This window comes from Protopterus annectens, chromosome 5.part1 (genome assembly GCF_019279795.1).
Source record: "Protopterus annectens isolate FY-2018-M chromosome 5.part1, PAN1.0, whole genome shotgun sequence".
In the NCBI taxonomy this organism is placed as follows: Eukaryota; Metazoa; Chordata; order Ceratodontiformes; family Protopteridae; genus Protopterus; species Protopterus annectens.
The window spans coordinates 803,384,696-803,407,646 of record NC_056736.1 but is presented as its reverse complement, the minus strand read 5'-3'; positions in this window follow the sequence as shown (position 1 = coordinate 803,407,646).

The window sequence follows — 22,951 nt, the reverse complement described above, 5'->3', positions numbered from 1 at the left end:
GTTGTTAGAGCTAAATCCCCAATCCATTTGTGATGCTGTTTCCCAAACAACAGATCTAGGTCCTGTTCACAGTGAAGGAAAGGGCCCAACACCAACATGATGTTCCTAGATATTGGAGTGTGCTTCCATGCAATTGGCTATGGGAATGTTACCACAGCTGTTTCACATGCAATCAGCTAGAGGAGGGCTGCAATTCATTCAGAGGCCATCAGCTGATCATGAGTATCACTTATAATACACATGCTGCTGCACAAGCAAAGCAGTTGTAAGTCTCCACATCCACCAGAGAGGGAGTGAGAGAGGCAGACAGAGGTCAGGGAGGGGTGCGAGAGTAAAACTTAAGCATGCTTGTGTCACATACCTACCAGTACAGGGTATCAACCCCCTGACTGACTATATATTGCTATCACATATCTATGCAGTTATTGGATGCACCACATAGGTTACATGTTGAGGAGCCCTCCAAATGTATATGTGATGGTGAGTGACATCAGTGATATGGTAGCTATACGGTAGGTTTAGTACACATGCCTGTCCTCATGAAAAGGTTTCGGTGTCAACACAGCCACACTCTCTCAGGGATCCACACACACTGACACACTTGGCAGGATCAGGAATACAACTCCTCACTAGTTAGATTGCAACAATACAGTACTGTGCAGGTATCACATGCACCACAGGGGTTATCTGGAGGTTATATGGGCAAAGGGTATGTGGAGGTGTCTGACATCAGACAGCATGCTTCAGTATGTCAATGGGGGTTGTGGTGAGTGCAAATGTGAACATAGGCATCATACACCACACACACAGACATAGGGTGCCAGTACTGACATGCATGGGTGAATTGCTTCAAGGGTGCGTAGTGGTCGACTGTGCCAGACAGCTATGCAGTGCTAGGTGATGGGTATAATTTGGCATCAGGCCAAATGACAATGGTCTGCAGTGTGGCTCAAGGGTGTAATGTCTGGATTGGCCCACACAGATGAGTATTGTATCCACCATCCAGTCACCTGGGTATCTATTGTGTGTGGCCATTGTTGCGCATTGCGTGCCATGTATGTGTTCCTTCGTCCATGACATGGATGGCGTCTGGGATGTGCACATGTCCCATATACATTTACAGTGACATGTGTAACTGTACCTGGGCTGTTTGGCCCATGTTGTGTACACATATTTTTATCATCAGATGTGCCAGTCCTGGCCTCATGTGGCGGAAACTGGTAATGGACAGCAGGTTGACCCTGCACCTACATTGATAGCTTGATACAGGTATTCCCTGGTGTCAGTGGCATACGTCCATACAGGGCATGTGTTTAAGGCATGGTATGTCTTTTATGGGTCACATTTGATGGCACCATAGGTGTTGTAGGTGTCCAGTGGAGAACATAGGGAAGGTGCACTGTCTGCATGTACATGCCTATTGGACTGATGGACAGGGTGCCATGCCCTCTGTAGCCCACTGCATTCACACCATGGTTACTATCAGTGGGCAATATGCAGGGTACTACCAACATAGCAGTTGTTGACTAGGCAAGCGTGTGTGTGTGTGTGTGTGTGTGTGTGTATGAGACATGGTTTGAGAGTGTTCTCTGGGTAATACATGGGTTGCTAACTTTGTTCACCAGGCCTTGATGTCACATGTAGGGGTATGGATTTGCACCCCAGCCTCTTGGCTATTTCACAACTGTTATCCCTGTAAGGTGGACATTGTGACATATACTAGGGCCACCATATAAGAAATTTGCAAAACCCGCTCCACCATGAGTCCAGTTATTCCACATTCACAGCCGCCTCCACACAGGATACAAATGACAAGCACAGACACACACACACACACCTGCCATCTCTGGGATTAGAACTCCTACCAAACTAGTTTATTACACTACACAGTTATAGGATGCACCACGGAGATGACTGGAGTACTCCTTCCCCAAAGGTGTATTTCACAGTGATTGACATCAGCAGGCTTGTCAAAGTAGGGCATTTGAATTGTAGTGAGTGTGACTAGTCTAAAAAGCATTGCTCCCTACACAAACATAGAAACACACGCAAACATCCACACTTGCCATGTGTGGAAATAGAACCCCTACCAGAGTTCTATATCAGACTACAGCATTACGCTGTTATAGGACATGCCATGGAGATTACTAAAGTACTCCTTCCCCAAAGGTATATTTCACAGTGAATGACATCAGCAGGCTTGCCAAAGTAGGGCATTTGAATTGTAGTGAGTCTGAGTAGCCTAAAAAGCATTGCTCCCTGCATAGACATAGTAATACACACACAAACATCCACATCTTCCTTGTGTGGGAATATACCCTCTACCAGAGTTCTATATCATACTACAGCATTACACTGTCATAGGACACGCCACGGGATTACTGGAGTGTTCTTTCCCCAAAGGTGTATTTCACAGTGAATGACATCAGCAGGCTTGCCAAAGTAGGGCATTTGAATTGTAGTGAGGGCGACTAGCCTAAAAAGGCATTGTTCCCTACACAGACATAGAAACACACACACAAACATCCACACCCACAATGTGTGGGAATAGAACCCCTACCAGAGTTCTATATCACACTACAGCATTATGCTGTTATAAGACCCACCACAGGGATTACTGGAGTATTTTCCCCCAAAGATGAATTTCACAGTGAATGACATCAGCAGTCTTGCCAAAGTAGGACATTTGAATTGTAATGAGTGTGAGTAGCCTAAAGAGCAGTGCTTCATACACAGACAGAGACACACAGTTGCCATGTCTGGGATTAGAACTCCTACCTAGCTAGTTTATCACATTACAGCAGCATGCAGTTCGAGGATGCACCACAGAGATCACTGGGCTAAACTGTTTCCAAAGGTGTATTTCACAGTGAATGACATCAGCAGCCTTGCCAAAATAGGGCATTTGAATTGTCATGAGTGTGACTTGCCTAAAATGCATTGCTTTCTACGCAGACAGGACACACAAAAACACACACACACACATTTGCCATGTCTGGGATTAAAACTCCTCTCTAACTAGTTATCACACCACAACGGTACACATCACAGAGATTACTGGCTTACACCTTTCCCAAAGGTGCATTTCACAGTGAGTGACATTAGCAGCCTTGCCAAAGTAGGGCATTTGAATTGTAGTGAGTGTGGCTAGTCTAAAATGCATTGCTGTCTACACAGACAGAGATGCACACACACAGTTACCATGTCTGGGATTAGAACTACTACCTAAGTAGTTTATTACACTACAGCAGTTATAGCATGCATCATGGAGATTTCTGGGCTACACCTTTCCAAAAGGTGTATTTCAAAGTGGATGACACACACACACAGTTACCATGTCTGAGATTAGAACTCCTACCCAACTATTTTATCACACTACAGCAGTCCGCAGTTATAGGATGTGCCATGGAGATTTCTGGGCTACACTTTTCCTAAAGATGGATTTCAAAGTGGATGACCTCAGCAGGCTTGTCATAGTAGGGCTATGGGGAGGGCAGTGTGTGTGCATGGGCCATAACCCATTCATCTAGAGGTTGACACACCACATACAGGCACACAAAGGGGTATATTCTGCAGGTACATGTATACAGCTGCTAGATGACTACTTCCTCGTACAGTCATGTTGCACAGCTAGTACTTGCACCACATAGTCTGTAATGCTGATGGATACTGGTGGCTATTGTCTACAGTGAGTGACATTTACACCTCATATGGTTGTAGCCATTTGGCTGTGTGCTGGGTGGGACAGGCCTCATGATGGATAGCTCCTTGTCACAGTCACTCTCTTCCACACATCTATGTACATCTACTTTTGGTTTATTATATTGTGTTGTTCTTGGATATATATCTGTATTCCTATCCATTGTGTGTGCAAAGCATGCGTTGTGCATACTGATGAGTGTATGCACTAATATTTGCAACTGCCAGATATGTATGGCCACTGTTGTTTGCAAACATGGGCTTCATTTGATTAAGTGTGTGAGCATGCCCAGTATGACCTTTCAGTATGTTTCCTGACATTGCCTTCATTTCTCTAAGTGTGCTAGCATCCCCAGTATGTCCTTCTGTATTGAATGTGTGGATCAGTTCCAGGCAGTTTTGTACTTCAGTGCAGACCTTTGTGTTGTATACCTACAGGTAGTAAACTGTTTCTGCAGGGTATTCGTCGATCATTTGCAAATATGGGGACAAACTGCAGGGGATAGTGTGTACTGTAGATGATTGTGTCTGTGCCTGTTCAGCTACATGGTGCTGCTGTTAGAAGAGATAGTTAGACATATGTACTGCTATAAACTGTGATGTTTTCTGTCCTCATGTACTGTCAGATGGACATTCTTGCTCACAGTGATATCTCGGGGGACAAGAGTGACTGCAGCTGTGTCCGGTATTGTTGGCAGACGCATACATATTCATGGTAAGTTATGCCATTCTGGAGGCACTTGCTACTGGGTCTGTGTATCCAGTTCAGCACCTTAGTACAGTGTTGGCAGAGGATCCCATACTTGTACATCCATCGACATGACAGTATGACCTTATCTTGCTGTGGCAATACCTTTCAACTCTACAGAGTCACACAGGTTACTCAGAGACAGGGGCCATGAGTCAGGACATTACCCCTATTGTGGTGTATGGGCAATTATTTAGCCACCCATTTATGTGTTTGCAGCCAGGGATAGTGTGCGCACACAGCTTTGTGTCGGAGCTTGCACATTCCATGCTGCCCATGCTCCCACCCCCACTGTTATTCTATCATCTTCCATACATTATGCATACATTCTCTGATACTTTACCCAAGGTTATCACCCCATCACAGCTGTGTTTTGGTGTTGTCCCACAGTTCATGCAGTGGGACATGGTGGACATGTTACTGTGGTTTGTCCACATGGCTTTGCATATGGCTTATGTGGAGTGTGTTATGTTGTTATTTGTGTGTCCATGACATAACATGCACTGGCAGTACATGTGAGACACAGGCTATTTTGCAGAGGCCTGTGCACCATCTGGTGTTGATGCGGGCCAGATGTGGCAGGTCTTTGCATTTTGTCAGTCCTACAGTCTCAGACCACCATACAGTATATTACCCTGGGTTGACAGGGTAGGTGTGTTATGTGTTCATGCTAATACATTCTATCAGTCTTAATCAGGTGGTTTGGATGGTGGCAGGGTGTTACCTATGGTTAGGGACACACCTGCACTGCATGCTGCATTCTTTTGCTATTGCAATATATAGGTGGGGCCATATTGTACCCATTCCCCACAGCAGGGATACGACCAGAGAGGTACCTGTGGGTGCTGTTTGGGTGATCTGGGTGCATGTGTGCTATGGACACTACTTAAATCTGACACACAGATATGTATGGGGCATTCCAGTTATACTGGCATGTGCAGGTACATCAGCTGTTTCTCAGTACATCAGTCCTACCTCCTTTGTGATCTGCAAGTGTTTGGGCAGACAACACTGGCATCCCCTACTACAGTTCCAGATAATGTGATGCATACCTGTTTGTACAGTTTCAAAGGTGTGTTCATTTCACAGTTACACAATATATACTGTATGCCTGAGGTACTTTTCCCTGTGCACTGCTTGTATATCTAGCCCAACAGCCATGCTATGTCAATCTTTCAGATAATGACACATATTACCACCATACATTTACAATGGCTTATTGCTAGCATGTGTTATACTGGTGGGAATTGTCTTAGGCACTGCAGTTGTGAGAACTTGGCCCTGTCAACATAAGTAGTGTGCAATGGCCACCAGGTCTTACCTCAACATGCATGCATACTGACCACTCTCACACAATATGAAACACACAACCTAACACACACATACCTGCATATTGTGCAAATGCTACAATCTATCCTGCTACGTTGGCCACCACTGGGCATCTGTGCTCCACTGGTATCATACCTACACATACATGTTAGTAAATTTCCACATATGGTGGTGGGGGGCACACCTGACTGCTACAATTGTGTGTACATCGGATTGGGAGGGGCATAAGACCATTACTACATTTTTAAATAGGTTTGGGAAGGCACACCTGACTGTTACTACATTTCTATGTATGGTTGGGAGGAGCACACCTGACTGTTTCTACATTTCTACACAGGAATGGGGGAGGGAGCATGCCTGTCTGTTTCTACATTTCTACACAGAGGTTGGGGGGGGCACACCTGACTTTTACTACATTTCTATGCTGGATTAGGGGAAGGGACACACCTGACTTTTTCTACATGTCTACATAAGAGTGGGGGGCACACCTGACTGTTACTACATTTCTACATAGGATAGCAGGGGCCCACCTGACTGTTTCTACATTTATACACAGAAGTGGGGGGGGCACCTATTTCTACATTTCTACACAGGTTTGGGGCCCACCTGACTGTTTTTACATTTCTACACAGGTTTGGGGGGAGCACACCTGACTGTTTCTACATTTATACACAGAAGTGGGGGGAGCACACCTGACTATTTCTACATTTATACACAGGTTTGGAGGGGCACACCTGGCAGTTTCTACATTTCTACATAGGATTGGGGGGGTCACACCTTCTACATAGGATGGGGGGCACACCTGACACTTGTATACATTTGTTATGACTGTACTAGTATTTCAGGTACTCCATTTCATTCTGTATTCTAAACTATCATGCTGACTAGAGGCATATCAGTGTACTACAGGTCTTAGGCTAGATTGACCTACATATTAGTTTCTGACTTCCTACCCTTTAGAACTTACATCCCACTGCCTGACCTGATGTAGTCTGTCTGTGTAGACCTTGGGGGGAAGTTACCTATAGGCATCATTCAGAGGCCATAGTACAGCCTTTGTTTGTGTTTGTCTACACCTGTCCTACTGGTTGAGACTGTTGTTGGGTATGTGTACCTCCCTGACTAGCATGTGTGAGTCATATGGACACACATGTGGCCCAGCATATGTCTTGCAGTGGGTTTTGTCATCCTGTGTAGTACTGGCTACAATGGTGACACCAGTATTTGTTACAGATCTCAGGGTGCCACTGTAGGTGTCTACTTTCTGCTGGCATATCATTCAGCCACACGATTCCTTTGCATGCTCACATCCATACCATAGATATAGGTAACAACACATACTACTCCATTGGGCAGTTGGTAGGTTGAGTGACTTACCTGGTGGGTGTGTCAGTATTGAGGGTGGTGCTGCAGGACAGCCTATGTTGGATGCACATAGTACACTCCCTACACATGGTTGAGCACAGGTAGTGTCATGTTTGGCATCCCTTTTACTGTATGTGTGAGTCAGAGAGAGGTGTCATTCCCTAGGTCCCTCCTGTGTCAGTGTATGTGCTATGCATTGCCTCTTTGCCAAGGCCAGGGCATACTGGGCATGCCTTCTCCGAGAGGTGTCATTCCCTAGGTCCCTCCTGTGTCAGTGTATGTGCTATGCATTGCCTCTTTGCCAAGGCCAGGGCATACTGGGCATGCCTTCTCCTGCTTATTGTGGCAGGCTCAGGTTGTTCCTCCTCTGAGATAATCTGTGCCTGTGCAGGCCTTGGCAATGGTGGGGGGGGGCTGTGTGTCCCTGCCCCATGCTGTTCCTGATGCAGCTATTTCCCCAAAATCATATTGTGTAGCATGGCACATACAATGACAATTTGGGTACATGTAGCTGGTGAGTACTGCAAGGCTCCACCAGATGTGTCCAGGCACCAGAACCATGACTTGAGCATCCCAAACACACGCTCTATTATAATTCTGGTCTGTGCGTGTGCCTCATTATGGAGTTCTTGTTCAGATGTGTGTGCATTTCTGAAGTGTGTCATCAGCCACTGCTCCAGTGCATATCCAGCATCCCCCACTAGGTGACCGTAAGGGATGTCCCTATTGGCAAATCTCTGGTACAGCTGAATCATTTGCCAGATGTGGGAATCGTGATAGCTTCCAGGGCAGCCAGCACACACATTCATTATTATTACCTGGGCATCGCACATGACCTGGCAGTTGATAGAGGGGAAGCCCTTGTGGTTGATGTAGAACCTACCCAGCTCACCGGGTGGTGCTTTGATGCATATGTGCATGCAGTCTATTGCACCCACTACCTCAGGGTATTCTGCTATTTGGTGGAATAGTTGCATATTGCTGGCCAACGCTTCACTTATGTTGGGGAAATATACGTGCTCACCGGCATGTGCTGATATGGCATCCAGAAACTGGTGAGTACCCTAGATGCTGATGCCTGTGAGATCCCCATCATATCCCCAGTTGGCCTTTGGAAGGTCCCTGTAGCTAGTGTTCTGAGGCCTACATGTACCGTGGTATCCACTGGCATGGGTTCCACTCTGTTAGTTCTGTGTGTCAGGCGTCACTGGCACAGCTCAACAATTTGCTGTAAGAGGTCCCTGTCCACACTATAGCGCTCCACTGTCTTCAGCTCATGTAGCCCCTGGTAGGTTACTGTGGGTTGGTCGACAGCATTCACATCCTCACCACCCTCAGCCTCTTCCTCATGTTGTTGTATGACAGCTATTGCAGCCCCTATCATTTTGTTGTTTTGTTTGTTAAATTTACCCCACTTGTATACACCGGTGGCATAGAGTATGGGAAAAGCAGAGGGAAAGGTTTTTGCATAGTTTATAGTAGTGTTCTGGGCTGGGCTGGTCTGCTGCCTGTGTAATTGGCTGATTCTGATACATTTCACCTGCCAACTATGCTATTTCTCCTATATTACCTTCCTACTGCAGTTTTCCCTTCCCATTGCCTTCCTGTCTAAGGCCAAGGGTGCGCCACGCAAACACAGTGCTCAAATGTGCACAGAGCTGCTATTTACTGGTTTACTTTTTTTTTTCCTTTAAAACCCAGTGTGAGTCACGCATACATGCTTAGAAAATGTAAAGAGTGCTAAGAAGCCTCAGACACACCCCTTTGCTTAGCTCTGCTAAGCTAGGAGCAAACCCAAGCCACAGGGCTCCAATCCACTTACAGTATGCCTGCCACACACCCCTATGATGTCAGCTAACTCCTAGGCTTGCACCAAGCTATTCCTGCTCTTACACTGTTGGGAGCTGACTAGCATGCAGGGGAAATCTGGGATTCAGTATCATTCCCCTTGTTTGCATAGGATTGCCTGCTAATGAATAGTTACATGTCCCACACTGAGCCTCCCCCCTTAGCAACCACTATTCACCGGCCATGTTGTCTTCTGCCTGCCATTGAGTATAATGGCAAAATAGTGATTTTGGTTAGAATGCTTATTTTATGTTTTTTTTCTTATTTTCACCCCAATCTCATTTGTATGCTGTTGCCCTACTCTTAAACTTTGTGCTTCTTTTTTAGTTATGTGTTATCCTTTGTGCTTCTTTTTTAGTTATTTGTTTTCTGCAAGCACTTTCTGCTTTTCGATCTACTCTTAAACAGCCAAGAATGACTAAAAAATAAATACAAGTTTATTTTTTTTTATTTTTGCAAGTGTTTTCCATGCCAATGGCCTTATAGTTAGCCATTGGCATGCTTTCTACATGATATCCACCCTTTATTTGGAGCTGTCATGGCTCCATTTTGGATTTTGCAGAAATGTACTCCGTTACTGACAGAGTACATTTCTGCAGATTGCACTAGTCCTGCAGGGCCGGTTTCAAGCTTCCTGGATCACAAATTCACCTCATTTGCATGGATTTTTCCTGCAAATGGGGAAATTTGCATACAGGGGCTGAGTCCATGCAGGACAAGTGCAGGAGCGCTCGTGCATGCCTCTACAGGTTATCCCTGGATTGCACGGCAGACATATTGCCTGCTGGAGTTCCTGCAATAGTGCTGCACGCTGTGCAGGGCTTGCAGAATCTGGGGGTTAATCTTCTTTGTATATCTTCTGCTTGTAAATTCTGGGCTTCTTGTATAATAGCAACAATACATAATTTCTTTCTTATACTCAGTAGTTCACTCTATCATCTTTATGGCTATGTTTTGGCATCTCAAGTTTTGCAGTTTTGGTAGACTACTACTTCCTTCTAAAACCAGGAGCCATCCACCTCCTGTACCTGGCCTAGCCCCATTGTAGGAATGTTTCTGTGTCTTGGGGATTCTACATTGTAATTTTTCCAGTCCTGGTGCCAGTGCACTACCAGAACTGGGCATAGTTTTATCCTTGGTCTTGTCTACCCAGCTATCTTTTTTATTTTTTAACCTAATTCTGTCCATGATAACTGCTATATAAAATACAGTCTATACGTCAGTGTCATCCTGGTTAGATTTTGTGAAAAACAGAGGCCACCTCATGAAGGTACTCATCAAGACTTGAGGATTAATTCAATTCCAGCAATACTACTCTTCTTTGTTTGCTGATTTATCGTCTCTCCATTCAGATGTGTAGATGGATCGATGATACTGCAATGCATTTTAAGGTGGAAGGGAGTGTTGCACTCCTGAGAGTGTTGTCTTTTGGATGAGATGTTAAACTGAGGCTGCATACATCTGTGTTAAAGGTAGGTGCCGTGGTGAGATCTTATATATCCACATGAGCTATCAAATAGAGTGTGTGTGTGTGGGGGGTACCCAATGCCCTGGCCAAATATCCCCTAGTGGTATAAATACCACAAAGGTTCTCCCCTGAAAAGACATTACTATCCTGATGAGACTAACCTGGTCAACAAATAATATTTTAGTTAATTAAATGCTTTAAAGTAAAGCCATATCTCTGCCTTAGTTTCAAAAATACAGAATAAAATATTATGCATGCTGGCAGTTTTGAGTCATGTTTACAGCAGCTGGGGTGAAAAAAAACAAGTAATGGAGCACCAAAATGATTGTGAGGGGACCCTAGTCCGTCCCCTGCCTAGGGTACCATTTGACCATGATCCAGATCTGACTGGATGAGGATTCCACTGGATACTTATATTGCATTACATTCATGTTTTTCCTTTTGAGTTTTTTAATGCAATTAAAGAATGCATACCAATTTCTTTTAGGCTTTGAGACCAGGATGATTTTAAATACAAATCTGAAAGATAGACCTGGGATTCATTAACATCATGTACATGGCATGCCGAGGCCAAAAGATTACCATGAATAGCAGCACTGTTAATCCAATATGCATTCAGCCAATGCACAACATAAGACAGGGAAGCCTTGTCTTGAGCCCACAATACAGACTTGTAGCCACAATGTCAAACAATTACATTGCTTTATCCATTCATTAATTTAACAAAGGAGTGTGCATGAAGTAGCACATAATCAGAAGCAAGTGTGCCTGCACTTAACAGCATTCAGATAAGTTAACTAATTATACATGAGCAAGCCAAAGCCAAGCAACAAACAGACAATGAAGGATGCTCATGTACAGTTCATTGACTTAAACCATGGCGATGTTTAATGTTATTGGTAACATGAGTCACATAAACACTGAAAATTGTTCAGCAGGAAAAACTGCTGGAGGACAATATAATTACTTAAGAAATTATAAATTACACACAACCACACCTCTCAATCTCCCAATGCAAGAATAATGAGCAAACACACATATAATGTAGGGAGAAAGGCATAAATTAAGAAACAACCAGTAAGTAACAGACTTAGACATTGTGAAAGTAGATAGAACAATAGTTGCATTAGTAGCATGCATTTCTGAAGGGTATGATGTCAGATACAAAAAATGTCTTAGTGACTGCAATCCTCAAGGAGAATCACAAATGTCAGGAGGAACTGTATATAACTTTTTATGATGCAAAAAGTGGACTAGTTGTGAAAACCATAACAGGTGAGAATTATTTACATGGGACATGTGGCATATGTCAGTAAGGCTCTAATCTGATGCAGCAACAAGTACATATTTAACAAAAATGGATTGCGATCCATGCACCATAATATACTATAAAGGTCAATGGATTGCTCAGAATGGGTCAGTGAAGCACTACAGTACACATGGAAGGATAAGGGTCCCAGCACCCCTAGAGAATGGTCTTTGCAAAGCCCGTTGAGGACCTACTAAAAGAAAACAATTTGTAGTGCTTTGTAAGTATATGGATAGAGGACATTTTTCCTACCTCTAGAATGCTAGAGTTCACTCTTTTCCAATATGGCATCAAAGAAGTTAATGCCCTGGTAGAATGTGCCTTAACTCTGACTGGAATAGTTTTGCCTCGTGGGGAATAACAAACTACAATAGCTGAGAACAGTAGCCTAGAAATAGTCTATTTAGATATGGGCTGACCTTTTTTAGTTCCAGAGCAGGAAGTAAATAGTTTGTCAACATCCCTGAAGAACTCAGTCCTTTCAAGATAATACCCAGGTTGTCTATGCACATCCAAGGTATGCAGAAATTTTTCTCCCTTGTTTCTAGGGTACAGTAGGGTACAGATAGAAAGCCAAGAGATTGCTGGCTAAATTAGAAATTAATTCTGAAATAGCCTTAGGCATGAAAAGGGTTAATCCACAGCATGGCCCTATCTTTATTGAAAAACAGTTAGGTCCTCCCACCATGAGGGCTTGCAACTCAGATACTTGCCCTGCAAATATCAGAGCAACAAACCTCGAATCAGGCAGGGAGGCAGGTTCAAAAGATGACAAGGTCAGTTTTTTAAGCCCAAAATTTGAGATACTATGATGGATCCATTTGTTTTCAAGGAGGTCTCATGTGCAACACCCCTTACATAAACTGTATGAGCACAAACATGGAAGAAAAAGGGAGGTCAATAGGCAGACAAGCTGAAATGACCACTAGATGCACTTCTATAGAAGCATAAAAATGCCAGATGGTAGTAACTCACACAAGTGTTTAAGCACCAGGTCTGCTACCTCATTGATGGGACCGTAACAATTGGCTAGGCATCAACTAGAAAATCTTTGTGATTAGCCAGCATATGACCTTCTAGTAACAGACGTTCTTACCTCATTCAGTATCTGCTGCACATACTTGTGAAAAAGGTGCCTAAAACGTTATTAGAATTGAATCACCCAGGCAGTCAGATACAGTTGATTAATGTCAGGGAGTACCCAATTCCATAAGAAGGGAGAACCAATTGTGTTTGGTCTAAAAGGGAGTCACCTAAATTTTTAGAAATACCTTGGAAATCAGAGGAAAGGGTGGAAAAGCAAAAAGGAACATCACCAGCCTAAGAATGAGCAGCATATGCTCTCCATACTTGCTTGCAAAGATGCCTGGAACATAATTTGTCTGTCTGTTTTGAAAGGAGGCAAACAGATCTACTTGAGATGTTCTCCACATCTGAATCAATTCCTGGAATAGATTTGAATTGAGGTTCCACTTGTGAGGATCTGTCCAGGTTCTTTTGAATTTGTATATCAATATGTGTTTATCTGATGATATTTAAGTTGCCTGAAGAGTTAGGAAGTGTTGATGAGCTGACTCCAAAGCTACTATTGCCAACCGGTACAGCTGGTATGACTTGGTACCCCCTTATTTAAGTACCACATCACTGTGTTGTTTGTAATTGCCTGAAAAGGATCAGTGGCCAAAAATTATATAAATCTTTTATAGCTTGAGTCAGTTAGCATTTCATTGACATATATATGCTATCATCTGTCCACATTGTTCCACAGGCCATTCACTTTTACTTTCATAGAAACTGCACCCTAAGTGAAATCTGAGTTGTATGTCAAGATGGATTATGTTGGTGGAGGAAGAGAAAAAGGGAGTGCTGGACAGAGAGACACCCAATACCTCTGCCACTGTAGTTCTAGCTTTACAACCCCCAGCACTGGTATTTGAAAATCATAGGGGTGAAAATTCTAAGTCCGCTTGTTTTTTAGGAACCACTGAATGTTTCTCTTATGCAGCCTGGCAAGTGGTATTATTCGGATCATAGAAGCCATAAGGCCTAGAATTCTGAGAAATTTTCTGGATGAAGCTCAAATTAGATAAAAAGTACAGGAATACTGCCTGATATGTTTCCACTTTGTTTACAGGTAAAAATGCTTTTTGCATGAGAAAGTCTATATGACACAATAAAAACACAATCTTGCATGATGCAGTCAGGAAGGTTAGGAGGGATGATACATTTGTTTAGGACTCTGATCATTTGGCAAAAAATCTGCATAAATAAGAAAGTATATTTATTTTTTATTTATTTGCAGTTTGTTAACCGGGAATGTCCACTGGGCCTTACAGAGCCTGTTTTCAGAGGAGGCCCTGGGAGAAAAGCTCCTCACTACAATAAAAAAAGTACATTCAACATAAAATTTTGTACATAGGTAGTTTAGCATAAACTGACATTGTGTAATGGAGTTGTGATCACATTCAGTACTAGTAAAATTATATGCAATTATATACAGTAATAGTATAGCGTTTTTGTTTTTTTTTGACAAAGATTGGACTACTGAGACTGTAAGCTCAATTATCAGTACAGTCATAGAGAAATTGTAGATAACACACATTACAGAAATTAGGGGAGAGTTTGTCATTTTAGATAAGTTTTCAAAGGGGGCTGAGTGCAGGAACGGTTCCAGGTGGAAGCTAGATGAACATGGACAGAAATTTTGAAGTGGGCAGGATTTTGGATTGTTCTGATAGCTAATGGGAGAGCATCCAGTTCTTGGCTAAAGAATAGGAGAAGAGAAGTTGGCCTGGTGGGAGTTTAGGTTTGTGAACCTGAACAAATTGCTGATTCTCCAATCTAAGGGACGTATTTGCGAGGTAAAAAAGTGAAGATATAACTAAGGGCAGGACAGTCAAAAGGTTCAAAGATAAGTTTGTGAGCAGTACTAAGTCACAGATTGTTGAGGTAGTTTGAAAGTTTGAGCCATTTTAGGGGGGAAAAGAGCAGTATAGTGACAGGAGGAGTTTTTGCAATTTGTTAGACATTTTCCAGTTTTTTTTATAATAAGTCTCGAGTTTGGCTTTTAGAGGGGTTTGGAGGTTGACGAGTAGCAGGGTGCCATACATAAGGGAAGGAAGTAGTCAAGTAGAGACAAGTGTTTCTTTAGAAGAGGGGCTAAGGTATTGGTTGTGCCTGTAGAGCATTCCAAGTTTTTGATGTTTGTTTTGATATTTTGTTGCATGTGAACATCAAATTTTAGTTGTTCATCTGTGCTCACTCCCAGAGGTTTTGTTTGACTGACAATTTCTATTAGGGCATTTGTTTGGGAGTAGATATGAAATGTGTCTTTGTCCAACAGGATAGACTTTTTGGGGGTGAAAAGAATAATTTTGGATTTATTAGGGTTGAGGTCTATGTGGTTATTAAACATCCAGGACTCAGTGGTGAAGAAGGAAGCTTGGGTTTTAAGTTAAGAGTTCAGGGATAGAGTCGGCTGTGCAAATGATGGCAGAGTTATCAGCATATTAAATAAGGGTCCCATTGGTCACAGATGTGTGAAAATTGTTATTGAAAATATTGAATAGGAGGAGACTTGGGGAATCCCAGTAGAGGTATGATGATAGGGAAAGATGGAATTCTGCCATTTGACAGCATGTTGTCTATCTTTTAAATAGCTTGAGAACCAGTTAAGAGTAGTTTTGGATATTCCCAAGTAGGAAAGCTGTGATAGCAGTAATGAGTGTGAGACTGTGTCAAATGCTTTTGAAATGTCTAAGAATATGGTAGATCCTATTTTGCCATTATTACAACCTCTGTTAATAGTATCCATTAAAGAAATGAGGGCAGTGTAGTACTGTGGCCAGGTCTGAAACCATCTTGTGTGGGGAACAGGAGATGGTTTTGAAGTAGATGGGGCATTAGCTGAATGTGAATGCACTTTTCCAAAATCTTAGAGATAGGGGACAGGATAGTGATAGGTCAAAAATTAGAGGTATCATTGTTTTTACCTCCTTTGTGAAGAGCGAAATTGAAGGCATACTTCTATAATTTGGGCATGTAGGATTCTTGAATGGATCTGTTGATTAAGATTCTTATAGTGTAGGCAATGGCTTCAGCTGCAATCTTTAGAAATGTTGGGGATAAATTGTCGGGGGTGCTAGAACAGGTTTTGAGCTTAAGAAGTAGTCTCTCGATGGTTGTGGTAGAAATGGGATTGATAGTGGAAATTAGATGTAGAGTGGGGAGATAGCTCAGGGGTGGAGGAGGGGAAAGTAGGGGAGATTCTTGGTGAATCAGTGTCATTTTTTTATTATTGGTAAAGAAAAGGTATCAGAAATATTGGCTCTAGAGTTCATAAAGAATGAAATAAAGAAGGATAAACTTTCATGTGCAGATTTGTCAGGGTGAGGACAAGATTTGTGTTTTTTGCCTGGGTTCTGAAGAATGGAGTTCCAGAATTTCTTGGGGTTTTTTTATGGTTATACTGCAATTTTGCATAGTGCCCTTTTTTGTCTTTAAGAACCATTTTTTTATCCTGATTATGGAGCTGTTTAAAGTGAGTAAGGGTGTCCAGTTTTTTTTTTTTTTTTTTTTGGTAATGTTTCCAGGCGTTATTTCTAAGGTGCATCAGAGTTTTAATTGATTTGGTTAGCAAAGGGGAAATAGTTAGTTTTGACCTATTTCGTATGGAGTGGAGCAAGGCTTTTTAGAATGTCAAGGAATGTAGTGCTGAAATAGTTTATTGGCTCGTCTAGTGGGAGAATTTTAATATGTGCCAGTTAATATTTTTGAGATTTTCAGTAAATATTAGAGGGTTAAAGTTAGTTAAGTTCCTTATCTGCTTATACAGGTGATGATTTTGGAGGGCTAAAGAAGCATGGCAGATATAGATGGGGAAGTGGTTGCTTAGTGTGTTTGGAAGGGTGCCTGCTTCAGATATTTTATTGGGGTGGGAGATGAGAATCCAGTCTTGGGTGGATCCAGAGGTGTTATCCTTGTTTAGTCTGGTAGGGGTGTGTATGAGTTGGCTAAAGTTAAATAGGCTATGGGAGTTAAATATGAGGTTGGTCCAGTTAATATTTATGTCACCTAAGATAACAGTTTCATTTTTAATGTTGGTAGAAATCCAGGCTAAAATTTCTTCTAGTAGGGGGATATTGTTTCTAGGGGGTGAGCAGAGAACTATGATACAAAGATTTTTGTGGTTATTAATCTTTAGGAGAGCAATGGTGATATCTGCATTGTCAAATTGTGGAATTGGATTTGTGTAGGGTATTTTATTTAATGAGTTGTGGAAGACTAGTGCTACCCCACTTCCTTTTTTTTAAGTCTGTCAGATCTGATGGTCTGAAAACCTGGGGAAGAAATTGAGAGTATGGTTTTAATCAGGTCTCGGTGATAGCAATTATGTTAGGCTGGTTGAGAGCTATCCAAGCATGAAAACTAGGGATTTTGTTGCAAATACTTTGAATATTAATGATTATCATGTAAATGGATTTGTGAGAATTAGTTCCAGGTGGTGGAAAGAACATATTAGTGGTTGTGGGGGCTGGTATGGGATGTACTTGTCCTGACGGAGTCAGATTAGTGAAGAAAAACACATAAAATAAAGGATCTTGCTCTGTGTGAGATTTGGGGTTGAGTTGCTGAAATGTTTTGATGTTGTAGTTCTGTTGGGGTTATGAGGACTTTGTTTGTGAGAGGTACAATTTTTGGTTTGTACTGGAGGAGGGGATTTATTAGGTAAAGGTTGAGGAATGTAAAGGAGTAGCTTGTAAGGAGTGTTGGAAGATTGGTGGAGGTGGTGGAACAATGAGGTGAGAAGGAGATGGGGTCAGGACAGAGAAATGTGCTAGGAGACAGCGGAGTATAGAGACAGGTGATAGGATTGGAAGATGTGTATTTGGTGATTGCATTGTAGGGTATGTTTGGAACTGACAGTGAGGAGAGGAACTGACTAAATGCTACATCAGCGAAGAACAATAATAGTTGGGTATTATGACAGACTGTGTATAGGAAGTGGGTGTAGACCAATGGGAGTAGAAGTGGGGAGATGACTTGAGAAATAAGAGCTCCAAAGAAGGGAGGGGACTGGCTGAATTAAAATGTGGGGTGGAGTCACTGATGTTTTAGAGTAGGAGTAGAGGGCATGAGTAGGAATTGGGTCAGGGTATGGGAACTGAGTGAGCCTGAGCAGAGCAGGCAGGATATGTAGTCTGACTGTGCGCCAAACAAAAACCTGACTGTGCACCAAAAACAATCTAGAGCAGTGACCAGAAGGTAGGTGCGGAATTCCTATGAAAATTAAGATAGCATACAGTACAAGGTATCTGGGGGAACTTCTTAATGTCAGGTGAGCTATCTGTGGGTTGGTAGAGCCAGTAACAGTATACAGGTTAGATCATGAGGCACTACCTTGTAGCTTCCAAAAGAGATAATGATTCCATTTGGTCGGCTACTTGCCTAGCACAATTCAGTATACACTCTTTCCGTTAAGGAGTAGATATTGATTATAACTGGAAATAAGGGGAGGAGTTTAGGCAACTGCTGTCTCTGGCGATGTATGCCAAAAACCTATTCATGTAATTATATCAGCAAAAGACTATTGTTAGTTTATGAGTGTTAACTGAATAGTACCATATATAAGGGTTTCCATAGGGGAAGACCCTACATTTGAACACTTTCAGTTCAGCTCTTCTTTATTATTTAAAACATATACTCTGGGTTCCTAGTGACACTTTCCTGAAGGTTTGCAGCAGGAGTACTCACATATGGGAGGGAACACAGAAACAGAGGTAAATGTGTGTGGTTGAGAGCTGAAATGAGAGGGGGAGGGATAGTTATAGAATAAGTTAAAGATTAAATAAGTAAAAGTGTGGATACCCTAAGCCCTGCAGTGTGACACCACTGGTGCTAGACATGTTGTAAACAGTTGGTGCAGTAGGTAGCCCATGTAGAGAATTGATAATGTGTCCCAGATACACAAAAACATCTTAGTAATCTCCTGAATGTGTATACTATTGGAATGTGATGATATTTATTCTCAAGGTCTAAGGTTATCAGTGATCTTGGAAAAGAGCTAACACAGACTGATGTGTCAGCATTTTGAATTTTAGATTTTGGGTCCTTTGCATTAAGACTGAGGGAGGAAAGATCCAAAACTGGTCTCCCACAGTGTTCATAGGTTCATAGGTATTTACTAGGCTGACAACATCAAGGCCCTTTTTAAGCCTAGCCATGCATCCCAATTCTCTAACAAGTTGTGATACCTTTGATAAGTGTAAAGCGGGGCTTGGGAGATAAAACATTTACAAGCTAGGGCCTGGGAAATCAACTGTTTACAGGTTGTCTGTGTCCATTAGAGGCAGAGGTGCCAAACCAGGGATGGATTTCCTGTTCCCTATCTAGTTGTCCAGTTTGTACTTGAATTGGGTTAGGGAGGAACTCTGATTCACATGGATGAAGAGCCTGTTCAAGAGACAGAGTAATCTCTGGGATACATACCTGTCTGTCCAGCAGGTCCTATTTATATCACAGGCAAGGTTTAAGTCTTTAGAACGGGTAATTCTGATGCCGTTTGTTTTGTGGATATGCAGGAGGTCCGGCAGAGTGGGATCTGACAATGCCTTGTATGTCAGGCATAGATCTCCCCTCAAAAGCCTGTAGGAGGCAGAATACAGGGACAGAGCTTTGAGGTGGTCTGCATAGGCCATTTTACTTAAGCCCTGTATTCTTTTAGTGAGGAACCTCTGTGGATGTTCCAGTTGTTGAATATGCCTGATTAGGTACATAACAAAGGGGGCATTGTACTCAATGATAGGTCTAATGAATGCTGAATACAGTGAAACAATGACTTCCTTGGACTTAGATGCCATACCTTTGTTTATAATTTGTGCAACAAAGAATGATTTTCTCACTACTGTAGACACATGATAGTCAAAGGTCAGATTACTATCTATGTGTGTCCCTAAGTCCCTGACTACTGGGTCAGCTCTAAGGATTGTGTTGTCAATATGATAGTTACCAGGAGTAGGTGACTTCCCAAAGGATTCTATTATGCATTTCTTTGCATTTAGTTTTAGTCCATCCCTCTGACACCAGTTGTTCATCTGTGTCAGCCCCTTCTGCAGAACATTTGTGTCAGAGTGGAATTCAATGACAGCTCCTAATTTGCAGTCATCTGCAAATTTAGTCAGCTAAAGAAGTCAATGCCAAAAAGGGGCGGTCCAAGGACTGATCCCTGAGGTATTCCACTTGTGACTGGCCTCTGTGTAGAGGTGGACTCCCCAGTTCTAACTTCCTGGGTCCTGTCTGTGAGCCAGTTGGCTATCCACCGGATGACATATGATTTTGTACCTAAAAATTATCTATATAATATCCAACAGCAGCTCAGACACACAAACATACAAAGTTGACTATAGTGAGATTGGAACTCTTAACTGTCTAGGTTTACAGACTAGAAAACACACTACTTAAGCCACATGATATGGCACAAGTCTATTTTCCTTTTTTTTTTCTCAAGAAACATTCTGGAATAAAAGCCGCTTTCTATGTGTTCTGCAGGAACATGTTCTATGACGTCTGCTTCACATGTTTTGGAGGACCTAAAGAACAACATTGTTTGGGTCAAAGAAACAGATACTAGGTCTAAGGAGCCACCAGTGGCCACTGACAGTCACCCACCATCAGGTGAGGCATAGGGTCCACTGGGTAAATATCCATGCTGTAGCTGGGTAAAAATCTTGATTACTGGTATACCAGAAGGAGTTGGATAGAAGGTAAGTAGTCAATAGTCATCGCTAACAGTGTGCAACCCTTCCAAAAAAAAAAAAAAACAGAAAATGTCTGAAAACTAAGCTGCACAAGCAGTATGCAAACTCCCTAGCAAAACAGAGATAGATGTATTACGTTATCTGCCTTATAAAAATCACATTAAGTGAAGAATTAATAAACATAAACATTCACATCAAAGTCCATTTATCCTCTAGAAAAATACTTTCCAACTGTACAAAAATACTCAAAAGAGAATAAGAAAGTAGAAAATAAGCCCTAGGGCAATAAAAGACAGTTTACTCCTCAAAAACAATACCTAGACAGACAATAGCAGTAACTGAGGAGTATCTATTGACATGGCTGAAATAATACCATTCTTATAGTGACCTTCAGCTAATTTCAGCAAAAAAAAACAAAAAACAAAAAAAACAAAACTTAAAACTCTAAACTATATTAAAATAAGGGGTCTTAGTCTGACAGGAAGCTTTGTATGAATGGTGCTCCACAGAAGTTTCAGAATTGCATCTGTACAAGATGGCAAGAAAGTAGAGCAGATTTTTAATCACTGTGGCTGTTATTTTACTTCCCTCCGAAAGGAGTTAGCTTTTGAGTAGAAAGGGTGATTGTGTGGGAGGATGTTAGAGCTTTTGGAAGTTAGCTGTGTACTGTATCTTTGGCAGGCTACCACCTCTAGGCCACTGTTGCAGTAGGAATAGTGAATATCATAGATTCAGGCAATTACTTTTTTCAGTGAAAGAAATACTTGAGAACTACATCCTATCATTTAGAAGTTTAAGGTGAGCAGATTGGAGAAGAAGTGAGAATATATTACCTCACAGAGTGTGTATGTGTGTGGGGGTGTGGTTACAACAATCTAGTCTAAAAGTTGTGCAATTAAATGCAAAAAAAAATGTTTTTGGCAAGCATAAAGCACCTTTTATAAGCAAGATAGTAAACTGTAGGGTGAATAGGATTTCTAGCATATCCAAGTAAAGAAATGCTAAACACAGATTGGCCTAAACATTTATATCTGCCATAAAAATCTATGTTTCTATAAAGAAATCTACCTAATTATCTTTCCATAGAACATTTCTGCCATTTCTCAATTGCCTCATTCATTTTGCATTTTGTCTAACCTATTGAAGTACTTATTGCTCCAAAACAGCTAGATCTGTGTAAGTTTTAAGTTCAAGTTAAAAAAAAGAAACAAACAAAAAAAAAACACAACAAAACAGAAGTCAGAATACACATCTGATATGCTAGTATGTGTTTTTCAGATGAATAAGCAAATATAATTATTTTTCTTCTAAATGTTCCAATAAAATTTTGGCTATTCAGAAATCTTCATATAATAGCCTTCTAAACGCCAGTCTTATCTTTAATTTGAAATATCAAAACATCCAGAAAGTGTAATATATCCTACACTTAAAATGCAATATATATATAAAGGTAAGAATACATTCATCTTATGTTACCTACCTGCAAATATTGTAATTCTTGCATGATGGCATACCATCATATATATGCTTGTGTGTGTGTGTGTGTGTGTGTGTGTGTGTGTGTGTGTGTGTGTGTGTGTGTGTGTGTGTGTTTGCAATGGTATTTAAACAACTACCACATAAGGCACCTTACAGAAAGTCTATGTCAGATGTATGGAAGGCAATAAACAGCTCTCAAAATCATAAACAAGAAAACACTCTAATTCTGGACATATTTTAATTTAGTCCTATTCAATGGATGGTAAGTTAAGGTGGTGTGAACAAGACAACAGCACACATGGACTCATATCAGCACAGCGTGGTCATATTTCCTTCTTTCAGGAAACATTATCACCTGTATACAAATCAGTTCCCAGTAAATACCTAGCTAGATAGCACAGACCAAGAAGTGTCAGGCAGACTCTTCCTGGATAACCTAATCATTTCTCAGCAATGCAGTAATGTATTGTGCTAGTTGTCCTAAAGTCCACAGCCACTAAATCTGCCAGAACAATCTTCTTGACAGCTTTTTCACGGAATTGTTTGGACCTAGCAGTCTATTCATAAATGACAATTGCATGATTTTAGCATGGATTCCTCTGTTAATTCTTTACTACCACCTGCAATGCTCTCCTTTCATTTTGCCATCAGATGTACCTCTTACAATGTGCTGTGTGCTATAAGATGAGAGCAAAAACACATTCATAGTTTTTAATGGCCTCTGTCAATCAGTGCTTATTCTTCAGCATGTCATTTTTTTATTTTGCTTTTCATTGCTTTCACACCTGAAGAACTTGGCATTTCTTTAGCAAGTTGACCTGTCAAAGGCCAGCCTAGCTTTTTACTATATTTTGCTTTATTTCCATATTGTAGAATGATATTCTCAACATTTTCTGTGTAATGTGATTTGCATCTATAAAATACTGTTGCCTAGTAATTTTCTCAGCATT